Below are 12,182 nucleotides of genomic sequence, written 5' to 3'. Positions count from 1 at the left end.
AATTCCAGGGTATGATCAATCATAAATAATAGAGGAATTTAATATTTACTTTTCAGGCGCATTGTAGACTTTAGTCTATTTACAACTCTCCAAATAGAAAAAGGCACATGTGGATCACTTATGCAAAAGTTAGACTATGTTTGGCTCACTTATAGTCTCTGAACTTTATCTAGAAAACATTATATATTTTAGCATCCAAAAATGACTAACCTCACATTTAAATGCCCTTAACTGAGAAAAACTAACATATAAATATGCCGATATAAAAGGAAACGTCTCGGTTACGTATGTAACCCTTTTTCCCTGAGTAGGGAACGGAGACGTTACGTCGGATGACGACGAATGGGGTTTCGCTTAGAAAGCCTATCAACTTCGAGTATTACAAAACGAGCCAATGGCAAAGAAATGCCATGGGTCTGCGGAATTTGCATGACGTAACTCCGCCCCACCTCGTGGGTATAAAAGGAGGACGCCAGCAACAGGCAGATATGTTTCTTTGCTGATGAGCCAAGACTGAGCTCAGGCGATCCCCGCGGTACAGCGGAAAGTGGCAGGCAGACGTAACGTCTCCGTTCCCTGCTCAGGGAACGAGGGTTACATACGTAACCGAGACGTTCCCTTTCGTTGTCACTCCGAGTTACGTCGGATGACGACGAATGGGGTTACCAGTCTAATCACGCCACCTTCTCAGCTGTCTTCCAGTGCCCTGCTTAAATCTGAGATCCCTGTCGTGAGACTGGCACGGACGAAGGACTCCTATTTAGCACAGGAATACCAAGGTACACTGGGGAGCATATCCCAAAGTTTAGGGGAAATATGCAATTACTGCCAACCCAGAGGGGGGGGACTTAGAGAATACACATATGACCCGAAGGAGACATATGGAGAACACTGGGGTGTCCAGCCGCAGGTGGAATATTTCAACCCCAGGGGAGGCAAGGTGGCTTGCCAAGGGAAAGACACATGCTCAAGAGGCTTACAGTGGAAATACACATGTGGGGGTCGCTCAGGGGAGGGACCATGCACACGGGAGGCACCTAGCCGACGCACAGGCAATAGACACTGGCGCCAACGTCAGGAGTGCTGGAGGAACTCAGGGCTTTTCGGGGAAGCTCACCTGAGGAGAATATCGCACGTATCCAGTCCGTGGAGTGGAATGGCGAGCAAGCGAAGACACCTGAGCGGGTCCAGTACTAGCTGGTTGAAGCGAGTACATGAGAGGACACTGGCTCCACTCGGAGATTGTAGAATCTGGCGAATGTGTTTGGTGTCGCCCAGCCTGCAGCTCTGCAGATGTCTGTTAGCGAGGTGCCATGCGCTAGAGCCCAAGAGGATGCCACACTCCGGGTGGAGTGGGCGGTCACACCAAGGGGGCACGGTCGACCTTGCTGCTGGTATGCCAAGGCAATGGCGTCCACTATCCAGTGAGACAACCTTTGCTTGGAGAGAGCCTTTCCCTTCAGCTTCCCACCATAACAGACAAAGAGCTGGTCTGAGGTCCTGAAACACTGCGTCCTGTCTACATAGGCGCGGAGGGCGCGTACTGGACAGAGCAGTGCCAAGGCTGGGTCTGCCTCCTCCGGGGGCAGAGCTTGCAGGTTCACCACCTGGTCCCGGAAGGGAGTGGTAGGAACCTTGGGCACATATCCAGGCCGGGGTCTCAGGATCACGTGAGAGTAAGCCGGCCCAAATTCCAGGCACGCTTCGTCAACGGAGAATGCATGCAAGTCCCCCACCCTCTTGATGGAGGCCAATGCAACCAGGAGCGCTGTCTTCATAGACAGGAACTTAAGCTCCACTGATTGCAAAGGCTCAAAGGGAGCACTCCGCAGGGCAGTTAGAACCACTGAGAGGTCCCAAGAGGGAACGAGAGGAGGACGAGGAGGATTCAGTCTCCTCGCTCCTCTCAGGAACCTGATGATCAGGTCGTGCCTTCCAACAGACTTACCTTCGACTGGGTCATGGTGTGCGGCAATAGCGGCAACATAGACTTTCAGGGTGGAGGGAGACAGCCTTCGCTCCAGCCTATCTTGAAGGAAGGAAAGCACGACACTAATCGAACATCTCCGGGGGTCTTCTTAAAGAGAAGAGCACCAGTTGACGAAGAGGTTCCACTTCAACGCGTAGACGTGTCTCGTGGACGACGCTCTAGCGGAAGTGATGGTAGCCACCACCGTAGGTGGAAGGGTACTCAAACCTGCTTCGTCCCGTCCAGGAGCCACACGTGGAGGTTCCAAAGATCGGGACGAGGGTGCCATAGGGTGCCCCGTCCCTGAGAAAGGAGGTCCTTCCTCAGGGGAATCGGCCAGGGAGGTGCTGTCGCGAGGAGTACTAGTTCGGAGAACCAGGTCCGGGCGGGCCAGTATGGCGCGACCAGAATGACCTGCTCCTCGTCCTCCCTGACCTTGCGCAAGGTCTGCGCAAGAAGGCTCACTGGGGGAAACGCATATTTGCGGCCCCGCGGCGAGCTGTGCGACAGTGCATCCGTGCCGAGCGTGCCCTCGGTCAGGGAATAATACAGGGCGCAATGGGTCGAGTCGTGAGAGGCAAACAGATCTATCTGTGCGTCCCCGAACTGGTCCCAAATCAGCTGAACCGACTGGGGATGGAGTCGCCAATCTCCCGGGAGGGGCTGAAGCCGTGAGAGCTCGTCGGCTGCACAGTTCAGGGCTCCGGGGATGTAAATGGCATGAAGCGACCTCAGATGCTTCTGACTCCATATGAGGAGGTGGCGGGCGAGTTGCGACATACGGCGGGAGCGTAGACCACCTTGATGGTTGATGTACGCTACAGTGGCGGTATTGTCTGAACGGACTAGTACGTGTTGGTTCTTGAGCACGGCCCGGAAGCGGCGCAGAGCAAGACGTACGACCAGCAACTCGAGGCAATTGATGTGCCAGAGGCGGCGGGGTCCTGTCCAGGAGCCCGCGGCAGCACGTCCATTGCACATGGCACCCCAGCCCGTGGAGGAGGCATCTGTCGTTACAACAACATGCCGCGAAGCTCGTTCCAGGGGCACTCCGGCCCGTAGAAAACTGAGGTCCGACCACGGGGTGAAGGTCTGACGGCAGAATGGAGTAACAGTTACTCGGAAGGTGCCGTGTTGCCATGCCCACCTCGGGACTAAGTCGCGAAGCCAAAGCTGAAGCGGTCTCATATGAAGCAATCCGAGCGGTGTTGCCACGGCTGCAGATGCCATATGCCCCAGGAGCCTCTGAAAGAGTTTCAGTGGAACCGTACTCTTGCCCTCGAACTGTCTCAGGCAAGTCAGCAGTGACTGCGCGCGCTCGCTCGTAAGCTGCGCGGACATGGCGACCGAGTCGATGTCCATACCGAGAAAAGAGATCCTCTGCACGGGGCAAAGTTTGCTCTTTTCCCAGTTGACCCGAAGGCCCAGACGAGCTAGGTGCCGGAGCACTAGGTCCCTGTGTTCGCATACCTGGTCTCGAGAGTGAGCTAGGATCAGCCAGTCGTCGATGTAGTTCAGGATACGAACCCCGTGTTCCCGAAGGGGAACAAGGGCTGCCTCAACGACCTTCGTGAAGACGCGAGGAGACAGGGCTAGCCCGAAAGGGAGAACCGCGTACTGGTATGCCTGCCCCTCGAAGGCAAACCGAAGGAACGGTCTGTGTCGAGGGAGAATGGAGACATGAAAGTAGGCGTCCTTCAGGTCGATTGCTGCAAACCAATCCTGGGGCCGCACACATCCGAGAATGTGTTTGGCAGTGAGCATCTTGAACGGCAGCCTGTGAAGGGAACGGTTCAGCACACGCAGGTCCAGGATTGGCCGTAACCCACCGGTTTTCTTGGGGACAATGAAGTACGGGCTATAGAAGCCGGTCCTCATCTCGGCCGGAGGGACGGTCTCGATCGCACCCTTCGCCAGCAGGGTGGCGATCTCTGCTCTCATGATAGGGGCGTTGCCACCGACCAAAGTGGAGCGGACTCCCCTGAAGCGAGGAGGAGACCGCGCGAACTGAATCGCGTAGCCGAGCCTGATCGTCCGTGCGACCCAGCGGGACAGGAGGGGGAGCTCTAGCCAGGCTCCCAAAAACTGTACCAGCGGGGTCATACGGACCACAGACTTCCCACCGATGGTGCAGCAGGGCGGAATGACTGGCCCGGTCGTGGACGGCATAGCGGCCCGGTGTGGGGGCACAGTCATTAACCGCGCCCTGACAGAGGAGACCAGGGAAGGAAGAACGTTCCACGGGGGTCTGCTCTGCCAGGGGGCTGGCGACAGAGGCGGAAGGGAGCGGCACGGTCCGGGGACGGGGCGCACTGCCAACCGGCTCTGGGACAGAGGGGGACGAGGGGTGCACGGCTCGGAGGTGGCGCACCGTGTCGTCCGAGAACTCTGTGTGCTCAGGGATGGGAATGTTACTTCTTTCTTTAACCACATTAGGGTGCTGCCCACCCGTGGGTGAGCAGCGGGGAGTGGAGAACAAAAGATTCTCCCCCGGCCCTCCACCGGGGGAAGGAGTGGTCCTGCTACCATCTCCTGAGAAGTAATTTTCAGCATCCCTGAGCAGCCCGTCTCAGGAGCGCCGCTTGGCCCGGCGTTTAGCGGGGGGCGGGGCTGGAGAGGGCTGGGGCGCCTTCTTACGGATTCCTCCGCGACCGGGCCTGAGTGGAGGCTGCTGCTTGGGCCGGGCGGGAGGGGCGGGAGCCGCAGGAGGGCGCCCTCGGCGGCGAACAGACTGAGGGATCTGCCCGGTCGGCTGGGTGGAGGCACCAGCGGGCCGTCGGGGCAGAATGTGCCTAATGGCCTCAGTCTGTTTCTGGGCGGTGGAGAACTGTTGGGCGAAGTCCTCCACCGCACCGCCGAATAGGCCGGCCTGGGACATGGGGGAGTCGAGCAGGCGAGAGCGCTCAGCGTCCCGCATGTCAGCCAGGTACAGCCACAAGTGTCTCTCCTGGACCACAGCTGTGGACATCACCAGACCCAGGGAGCGTGCGGTCACCTTCGTCGCCCGGAGGGCGAGGTCGGTGGCGGCGCGCAGCTCATCGAAGAGCCCTGGGTCCGTCCTACCCTCGTGCATGTCCCTTAGCATCTGCGCCTGATAGACCTGCAGAGTGGCCATGGCATGCAAAGAGGCAGCCGCCTGTCCCGCCGCTCTGTAGGACTTCGCCACTAGGGTAGACGAGAACCTACAGGCCTTGGATGGGTGCTTAGGCTCGTCGCGAGAAGAGGCACTCTGAGGACACAACTGCATCGCAACAGAGCGCTCAACCGGGGGGAGCCCAGTGTACACACGGGCGGCTTCCCCATCGAGGGGAGGAAAGGCGGATGAAATCAACGAGCGGTCGCGGGAAGACATGGGAGTCTTCCAGGACTTCGAGATTTCATCATGCACGTCCGGGAAGAAAGGTATTGGGCCAGGCTGAGGACGGGAAGCCGCAGCTGCACCCAAAAACCAATCGTCCAGCCGCGAGCGCTCAGGACAGGGTGGAGGGTTCCACTCCAAACCCATGCTTGCGGCCGCCCGGGAAAGCATGGCCGTCATCTCTGGATCGGACTGAGCCACAGCCGTATTCACACCCGAGGGTGGCAGCTGTGACGAGTCGTCACTTCCAGACGAATCAGACCCGCCTAGTGATGCTGCGATCGACATCGCATCTTCCTCTGGAGCGCCAAAGGACACCCGCGGGACCTCAAAGGACGGTCCCGCGATGATCCCCTGAACGCTCGCGGGTTGCAACACTGGAGAAGGTGCTGCGGGGCACGGACACATAGTCGGCGCTTTGTTCCACACAGACACCCTCAGATCACCCTGGCCACCAGCCGAAGTAGAGCCTCTCGAGGAGGCGCTAGATCGGGGTGTGGATGAGGGGACTCTCACTCTTGCGAGATCCTTGAGTCTCGATCTAAGTGTTGCGATGGTCATGTTCCCACTGAAAGAACATGACTCATCCACGAGCGCTGCTTTAGCGTGATCAAAGCCCAAACACACCAAGCAGCGCTCGTGCCCATCAGAGTCAGACACCAGTCGACCGCAACCAGAAGTGCACGGGCGAGGCATCTTTAAAAAGACGTGCCGCGTGCAAGCTCTTTTTGTGAGAGAAACTCAGTGCTGAAGCGCCCGCGGAGAACAGACTCGCTGGCAAACCACGCTCAGATAAGCAGGAAGTGTGCACTCGCCGGGAGATCGCCGTCACACCAACACTGGAGAGTTGCTCGTCTCGTAAGAAGCTGACAATCAGAGATAGCTTAAGGAGTGAAGAATTACACTTGGCTCCGAAGCGAAAACATATCTGCCTGTTGCTGGCGTCCTCCTTTTATACCCACGAGGTGGGGCGGAGTTACGTCATGCAAATTCCGCAGACCCATGGCATTTCTTTGCCATTGGCTCGTTTTGTAATACTCGAAGTTGATAGGCTTTCTAAGCGAAACCCCATTCGTCGTCATCCGACGTAACTCGGAGTGACAACGAAAGGGAACTGGTGTTGCTGATCATGTTTCCAGTTGATGGTTTTTGCTGATATATTGCTGATATGTCCACACATTTAAGAGGTAAAACGATACTCGGTTACTAACGTAACCTCGGTTCTCTCTAGAGAGGGAACGAGTATTGCGCAAGTTTAGCTTAAGCTATGGGAAAGATTCATCTTCTCGAGATATTGAAGCCAAAAAATTATCCTTAATTTTGTATTTATTGTCAACGCAGTGCAGCAGCTAGCAGACCTAGAGCAGGCCATCTCGCGTGCTCATTGGCTGCCCTGCGGGCAACTGCTGCAGCCTACCAGTGAGGCGCCCGCGCCTTCATAGCGTCACAGCCCGCCAGAATGGGCGTGGCTTAGCGTATAAAATAGGGGCTGTAGGCTGACTTCCCTGGTTTTTCGTCGACTGAAGCGAAGTCGCTCGTGGCGCGAGCACGGCCGGTTACGCAATACTCGTTCCCTCTCTAGAGAGAACCGAGGTTACGTTAGTAACGGAGTATCATTCTCTTACGAGAGGTTCTCTCGTATTGCGTAAGTTTAGCTCACGCTACGGGAACACTTTGTCAACGCCGTGCGCGCCAAGCATCCACACGAGACCCCGAACTTTCAGGGGAACCCCATAAAGTGGAAAAAATAAGGTGGCCAGCCACGCGGGCCATCACTTGTACATAAGCACACATTGGGAATACAGAGCAGCGCGGCCGGTCTGTATAGGAACATGGCACATACCCTACTAGTGCAGCTCAACCAGGAGAGCTGATTCACGTGAGAGTGATCTGAGCAGGAAGATGGACCACGCCCACGACGAGGCCACGCCTCTCGTGGAATGAGCCCTGATGCCCAGAGGGCATTGCGTAAGCAGATGCTATAGCGTCCACTATCCATCTGGACAGGCTCTGTTTCGAGGAGGCGAGACCCTTGGTGCACCCACCAAACGAAACAAAAAGCTGTTCTGAACGCCTGAAGGAGGCGGAGTGCGTAATGTAAAATCTCAGCGCCCTGACAGGGCAGAGGAGATTCACCTCACTTTCGCTGTCAGATGCTGGCAGAGCTGACAGCGAAATAACTTGAGCTCTGAATGGAGTGCCCATCACTTTAGGAACATAGCCATGTCTAGGTCTGAGGATGACTTCAGAGTCATTCGGCCCGAACTCAAGACACGACGCGCTGACAGACAGCGCATGCAGGTCCCCCACACGTTTTACTGACGACAGTGCAGTCAGAAAGATGGTTTCCAGTGATAGTTATTTCAACCCCACGGAGTCCAGTGGTTCAAATGGAAAGGCTTTCAGGGCCTCGAGGACCAATGAAAGATCCCACATAGGAACCGACGGGGGGCGCGGCGGGTTCATCCTTCTAGCTCCTCTAAGGAAGCGGATGACCAACTCATGTCTTCCCAGTGACTGGCCGTGCATCGATTCTGCGAACGCTGCCATGGCCGCCACGTATACTTTGACCTCCCCTTATCCAACAGCTCTTGTAGGAAGGTGAACGCCACCCCGCATGCCCGTGGGTCCAGACCTCTGTCGGTGCACTATCCGGAGAACACCGACCATTTAGACGCGTAGAGCCTTCTCGTGGAAGGAGCTCTAGGCTGCATGATCGTGTTCATCACTCCTTCTGGCAGGGCAACGAGTACCCGTTGATCAACCATGCATGCAGAGACCAGCGCTCTGGATGGGGATTCCAGATCGCGCCGCGAGCCTGAGAGATGAGATCTGCCTTCACCGGAATCGGCCACGGAGCTGTAAGTGACAGCCGTGCTAGTTCCGGGAACCAAATCTGGTTCTCCCAACGAGGGGCTATGAGGAGCACCAAGTGGCGCGTTTCCCTGATTCTCTTGATCACCTGTGGTAACAGAGAGACCGGAGGGAAAGCATATAGCGGGCCAAACCTGGGCCAGCGCGTCCTCGTCCTTCGAGAAGAACGTCGGGCATTGAGCGTTGTTTTTTGACGCAAATAGGTCGACTTCCGCTTTGCCGAATAGGCGCCACAGCTTCTGGACCGTTTGGGGCTACAGGGACCATTCCCCTGGGGAACATTGTCCCTGGACAGTTTGTCTGGGCCGTCGTTCAAATGGCCAGGCACATGCGTCGCCCTCAGCAAACGCAGGTGCATCTGAGACCAAATAAGGAGGCGTTCCGTCAGATTGCAGAGATTTCTGGATCTGACACCGCCCTGACGGTTTACATAGGATACCACAAACATGTTGTCCGAGCGGACAAGAACATGTTGGTCCTGTATGAAGGTCTGAGTCACTCTGATTTTCTGGCTGGCTGGGCAGTAATGAGCTCTTGGTCCAGTTGACCGTGAGACCCAAGCATTCCAAGTGACTGAGAAGCACTGTTCTGTGAGATAGCAGTTCTGTCTCTGACTGTGCCAATATCAGCCAATCGTCCGGATAGTTCATTATTCGCAGCCCCTGACTTCTCAGGGGGGCGAGTGCCGCGTCCATGCGCTTCGTAAATGTACGGGGTGCTAGGGACAGGCCGAACGGCAGGACGGTGAATTGATATACCTGACCGTCGAAGGCGAATCTCAAAAATTGCCTGTGACGGGGTATTATCTGAATCTGGAAATAGGCATCCTTCAGATCTAGAGAAATAAACCAGTTCCTCGGGCGAACGTGCGCGAGGATTTTCCTGGTCGTAAGCATTTTGAACGGTCTTTTCGCAAGCACTTTGTTCAAATGTCTCAGATCTAGGATAGGTCTGAAGGCTCCGTCCTTTTTGGGTACGAGAAAATATTGGCTGTAAAAACCTGACTCGCTCAGAGAAGGCGGTACCTTTTCTATAGCCCCTTTGCACAGCAGCTTTGCTATTTCTGCGTGAAGTAGGTGTGCTACTTCCGCATTCACTATCGTCGCGGTCCGGGCTTGAAAGCGGGGGGACAGCGAATGAATTGAAGTGTATAGCCCTGCTTTATTGTGCTCGGCACCCATTCTGAAATCCCTGGGATAGTTTCCCACGCAGCTATGTGAGCCGCTAGGGGGCGAATGGCCTCCGGGTTCAGATCGCCGCCATTTGCGGGCTTGTGAAACTGAACCGGAGGCAAAAGCGTGGCGCGCGCTCTCTCGGTTCTGGGCAATGGCTGCTCGCTGAAAGCCGAAACCGGCTGATTTATGTGAATTGTCCCAATCATAAGGGATGGGGAACAATCTTTTTGACGCACGAGCAGCGCTCCGGGTGGAAAAGCTTCCTGTAAGCGTGAGCGCGTGTGCGCGGGCACGAGACTTACAAGTGTATTTGACGCCCCGATCATAATGGACGGGGAGCGTCTTATTAATGCCCTGCGTTTTGTGATAACACTTAAACGCACGGGCGGAGCCGGGGGGGAGGTTTGTGTTAGCAAGCGTGAACGCTCTCTGGCGGGCACGAGACTTACATTCAAAACCTGCTTTTTTGATCGTGTAACAGAGCGGGCAGATAGTGGGCACAGACCTGTGGACACATTTCTTACATTCAACACTCGAGTGGCTTTTCTGCGCTTTATGACAGTGTGCTCTGTGAGTGACACGAGATTCGAAGTGCCTGTGTGTAGGGGTGAACACTGGGGCGTGGGCACTTTCACTACACTTAAAACAAAGACGGCGTGAGCCGGACCAGACACTATACTCTTTTTGAGATTTCTCTGGGTCGCCGTGAAAACGGCGTTTGTGTGCAGGCGAGAGGGTGAACAAACCGGCTCTTTGGCTGCTAAATGAACCACTGCAGTAGCCTGTTTGAAGGGGACTGACAGGGAAATAAACTTTGACGGCGGTCCGGCCGCAGCGGGACACGCGCGTCTTTTCGGAGGGGATGTGTCTGTTAGTAAGCGTGAGCGCGTGAGCGGGCACGTAACTTACATTCTTAAACTGACATGTATGAGCCTGTTCTGGCCCTGTGACAGAGCGGGCAGAAAATAGGCGTGAGCACAGAGTTGTGGGCACGTTTCCTACATCTAGCACTCGAGCGGCATTTGCCAGTTTTATGAGAGTGGGCTCTGCGGGAGACACGGGGGGTTTCGTGTTTATGTGCTAGGGTGAACACCGAGATGTGGGCACCTTTTCTACACCCAAGACACCAACGGCGTGAGCCGGATAACCAGACATTATACTCACTTGAGATTTCTCTGGGTCGCCGCGAGAACGGCGGATGTGTGCAGGCGAGCGGGATGCATTACCGGCTCCTTGGCTGCCAAATACACCGCTGTAGTAGCCTTATCTAAGGGGACTGACAGGGCGAGACATTTCGACGGCGGCGCGCAAGCCCTTCCAGGTCATGCAGAGAGCTCGAGAGGGCTCTGCATGACGCGCGAATGGGGACGCGAGGGCAGGGTAGCTCTCTTGTAACGTAAAGAGAGCTAGCCGCGTGCTCGTTGGTCGAGCAGAACTGTATAAAAATTTCTGCTCTTACCACGCATCCAGTACGTCGCTTATGTTGATGCCCGTCCGGGTCATGCAGAGAGCTCGAGAGGGCTCTGCATGACGCGCGAACGGCGACGCGAGGGCGGGGCAGCTCTCTTGTAACGTAAAGAGAGCTAGCCGTGTGCTCGTTGGTTGAGCAGAACTGGGAACAGTGTTTGTAAGAGGGCGCGCGCACAAGTAGTGGGCACGGGACCTACATGTGACACAGATGATGCCCGTCCGGGTCATGCAGAGAGCTCGAGAGGGCTCTGCATGACGCGCGAATGGGGACACGAGGGCAGGGTAGCTCTCTTGTAACGTAAAGAGAGCTAGCCGCGTGCTCGTTGGTCGAGCAGAACTGTATAAAAATTTCTGCTCTTACCACGCATCCAGTACGTAGCTGGCTGTTTTGCTTGTTCGATGGCGGCGGTGGCTTCTCTAAGATCCAGCGATGAGAAGAGCTCGCTGAAGAGACGAAAAATCAGGGAAGTCAGCCTACAGCCCCTACTTTTATACGCTAAGCCACGCCCATTATGGCGGGATGTGACGCTATGAAGGCGCGGGCGCCCTTCATTGGGCGTGACGTCAAGCTGGGCTCACTGGTAGGCTGCAGCAGTTGCCCGCAGGGCAGCCAATGAGCACGCGAGATGGCCTGCTCTAGGTCTGCTAGCTGCTGCACTGCGTTGACAATGAATACAAAATGAAGGATAATTTTTTGGCTTCAATATCTCGAGAAGATGAATCTTTCCCGTAGCGTAAGCTAAACTTACGCAATACGAGAGAATGTATTCATCCTGAACCGTCACTGTTCATACAGTCAGACGCTGAATACAGTCGGTCACATGCGATCCACACGCGCGGTAATGCAATGCTGTTTGCTAACCACCACAACAGGAAGAAAAGTGAAGAAGATCTAAACACCAACCCAAAACAAGAGTTCATATGCACGCAATTGTGTTTTTATTGTGAAAGTACACAAATAAAAACAGACCCTTTACAGTTTTGAAGGACCTTGCTCTTTTCTGTTTGACCATAAATGACGGACTAGTTTAAGTAGTTTCCACTGTTATATTGAGACAAAACCATTATGCACTGTGCCGATTTGTGTCGTGGAAGTGTCAGTACTGTCCAGTGATGAAATATACATGTCCTGGAAATGGGAAGCATCACTCGCCGTCTCCTCATGGAAAGCTGAAGTAGACTTGGATGTGGATTGCACTTTTCTCCTACTCGCTCATCTTTCCGTGACTTCTTGGAAATGCGTAATATTGACCATCCGCCATGTTAAAGAACTCTCACGCGCAAAGAAAATAACAGCCTAGGCTAAACGCAACATTTTAGTCAAACCAATAAGTTT

The 12,182-nt window shown here is 55.2% G+C and overlaps 1 protein-coding gene across 1 annotated transcript in view; it reads right to left on the bottom strand.

Annotated features, from left to right (window-relative positions):
* The window catches only part of LOC143710510 (B-cell receptor CD22-like), a 773,497-nt gene that overhangs the window by 117,346 nt on the left and 643,969 nt on the right, over nucleotides 1-12,182 (bottom strand). The gene's annotated exons all lie outside the window — the stretch shown is intronic.

Source organism: Siphateles boraxobius, unplaced genomic scaffold, assembly GCF_051911475.1.
Source record: "Siphateles boraxobius isolate OS27281-9 unplaced genomic scaffold, OSU_SipBor_1 47, whole genome shotgun sequence".
NCBI lineage: Eukaryota > Metazoa > Chordata > Actinopteri > Cypriniformes > Leuciscidae > Siphateles > Siphateles boraxobius.
The sequence above is the reverse complement of the archived record's forward strand: the minus strand, read 5'-3'. Positions and strand labels throughout refer to the sequence as shown.